The sequence below is a fragment of the Lipotes vexillifer genome, unplaced genomic scaffold, assembly GCF_000442215.2.
Source record: "Lipotes vexillifer unplaced genomic scaffold, Lipotes_vexillifer_v1.1 scaffold477, whole genome shotgun sequence".
In the NCBI taxonomy this organism is placed as follows: Eukaryota; Metazoa; Chordata; class Mammalia; order Artiodactyla; family Lipotidae; genus Lipotes; species Lipotes vexillifer.
In genome coordinates this window covers 2,895,282-2,898,553 of record NW_006770652.1, presented here as the reverse complement: position 1 = coordinate 2,898,553, position 3,272 = coordinate 2,895,282, and the positions used below count along the sequence as shown (strand labels likewise).

The window sequence follows — 3,272 nt, the reverse complement described above, 5'->3', positions numbered from 1 at the left end:
TGTGGAGCACAGGCTCCGGACGCGCAGGCCCAGCGGCCATGGCTCACGGGCCCAGCCGCTCCGCAGCATGTGGGATCTTCCCGGACAGGGCCACGAACCCGCGCCCCCTGCAACGGCAGGCGGACTCCCAACCACTGCGCCACCAGGGAAGCCCTATCCCATATATTTTTAATTCATCTTGACTACAGAATTCTATCTAGCAAGTCACGGTTAATGAGACTATGTCAGAGGAGGGCTGTGTTTTAGTTTTATGTCTCTCTACTTTCTAAAAGTTGTTTTCTTTTATTATATATTAGAATCTTATTTTTTTCCCCAAATAAGCTAAGCCATTTTCACACTCCCTTTGAAGGAGGTGCGTCAACTTAAATCACGCGCATGCTTCCCAGCAGTTCCATTTGTCAGACGTCAGGAGCACAATGGCATTTTGAAAAAAATTTCTTCCAACTTTTTGTTCAAGTAGAAACAGATAAGTGAATATACACAAGAAACTATATAATCCCAAATATATTCAATTGAGATGAATTATTAAAGACCACGTATGTTTAGTGTTAAACAGGTTTAAAAATCATTGGTTAAATAAAATTTTTCTGTAAAGACAGGTCGATCCAATATCATAGAGAGAATAAAGTTTAACTTTTTAATGGGTAAATTTATGGCCAAGAAGAATAGAAATGATGTTTCTATAATTATGTTTCTAAATATAGATTTAGATATATAATGGAATATATATTATATATATATATACTACTTATGTGGAGATTGTGCTAATGGCTCTTAATAAGCAAACAAAGAGATAAGTTCACTATTTTCATTTGCAATATATATAATCTTTGGGTATTTATCTTCATAGATTAGAAAGAAGGTGATCCTTATGTAGATTGAATGTGTGTCCTTTTCCTAATTAGCTTCATGCTTCACTTAGTAAAAACAGCCTAGGCCTATATAACAGACAGCTTAATTTGAATTACTAGAAAAAAGTTATTATATCTTGAATTCATTTTTAACCATAATTCATAAAGAAACAGGCTTTTAAAATCCTTTACTTACCTAGAGACTATACCTTTAAATCTCTCTCTCTCTTTTTTTTTTGGCCATGCCACGAGGCTTGTGGGATCTTAGTTCCCCAACTACTAGGATTGAACCTGGGCCCTCGGCAGTGAGAGTACAGAGTCTAACCACTGGTCCTCCAGGGAAGTCCCTAAGTCTCATTTTTAACTGACATAACTTAATGGGGAAAATACTGAAGGATTTGTCAAAGTATAGGCGAACAGATTATTTACAAATCCAGACCTATGTAAAAAAACCTAAATTAAATGATGGGGTATGATTTAACAGTACAAAGATACTCTTGGCTATTCAAATGGAAATCTTTTTTGAAAAAGGGTCATTTAAAATTTCATTTATGTTTCTAGGCATAATTTATATATACCTTTTCAAAATATGACAGTTGGATAGATCAAGGTATGTATAAAATACAAAATGAATGAATTTGACTTGAAATATTCATAGTTTTCTACTTAAAGAAAGAGGTGAGTGTACATTTCTAAACAATCCTTGAGGCTTTGTACATAATGGCCAATATGAAACAATGTTTGTAAGACAGAATGATATAGTATATTGGCAAATTTTAGAAGGTATAAGTAGTATGCTTTTAATTATAAATTCTCCAGAACATTATAGAGATTCCATATTAAAAATGTTAAGGTTTTATTTTATACCATTCACCCTTAAATTTAATTACTTAACCCGTTATAATTTTAAGTATATTTAACTTTACTAATTTGCTATACCATTTTATGAATTTTCTCATACATATATCTTGTCCCTTTTAATTTATATTTCATAACTGATCTGGGACTATAAAGTGCTGAATTTATAAATAGGTAGGTTTTTTTGTTACTATTGTTGGTTTTTTGTTTTTCGTTTTTCTTCTAAGGACTCCAGCTTCCTTTGGAAGAAAATCCTCTATTAATACACATGAATTTGATTTCTATGCATATATAGGCTCTCGTACTTTCAAATTGATTTAAATTTCAGTAAGTCATTTACAAGATTTCTATTCCTCCAACATAGTATGAAAAAGATTGGTCAGAAAAAATACCATATTGCCAATAGCATTCTGAAATTGGATGTATTTTTAAGCTATTATGTATTGGGCCTGCTGAGTGAAGTTCATTAGAGAGTACTGTTAGCGTTGCCAGGGTTTTAGTTTTCAATTCTATGGGGTCAATTAATATTGCTCTAAGGATCTAAGCTCTCCACTAACACTGGAGCCTTATTTTTTTAGGTATGTTGTTTATATGGGATGCTAGGTTATAAAAAAGGAATTTTAGGGTTAGTACAAATCTGTAAAAATTGAAAATGGAACAGAAAAAATAATGCTACCTTTCCCACAAAATCCCAACATCTTTTTAGGATGGGTTAGTGACGTTGGTATCCTCATCACCATCACATTATCATCATCGTTACTAATATTAGACATTTAATCAATAGGCTGTATTTCTGAAAGAAAAATAGTTGGGTAGAATTTGGTATTAAAAATATCCAGTGTAATTAATTTGCACAACTTTAACAAAATTTGTATTGTTAATGCCTACATCACCAAACAACTGATTCAATTTAAGTTTTCATCCCATAAGATGTTAATTTTGAGTCACTAAAAAGCATCTTAGAGCCATTTGGCTCTGCGTGTGTGGAGGTTGAGATTTTTATCTAAGTGAATATTACAAAAACACTATAGAAATATCTCCCAGGTCATTTTTATCATCTTGCAGTTTGCCACAATTCTAGGGCAGTGCTATTGAAAACACAGTATAAAGAAACATCATTCCAGGGACTTCCCTGGCGGTCCAGTGGTTAAGACTTCACCTTCCAGTGTAAGGGGTGTGGGTTTGATCCCTGGTTGACGAGCTAAGATCCCACATGCCTTGCGGCCAAAAAACCAAAACTTAAAACAGAAGCAATATTGTAACAAATTCAATAAAGACTTAAAAAAAAAAAAAGAAACATCATTCCAAATGTTGAGGATATTGTACTTTGTGTTGCAAGATGGTGTATAACTATGTTGTACCCATTTTGGATAATAAATTGGCTGTATCAGAAACATTTTTGATTTCAATACATAAGCATGTTTGAGACAATATATTTATAAACTAAATTAGAAAACACCAAAGACAACATAAGCTGTTTTTATTCTCTATTAAACAGAAATAGAAAATATTATTCTCCTACAACCCAGATGGTAAAGATGTTGCATATATACTACCGTGTAG

The 3,272-nt window shown here is 33.0% G+C and overlaps 1 protein-coding gene across 1 annotated transcript in view; it reads left to right on the top strand.

The window, feature by feature from the left end:
• Nucleotides 1–3,272, top strand: part of ITPR2 (inositol 1,4,5-trisphosphate receptor type 2) — a 547,001-nt gene that overhangs the window by 398,565 nt on the left and 145,164 nt on the right. The gene's annotated exons all lie outside the window — the stretch shown is intronic.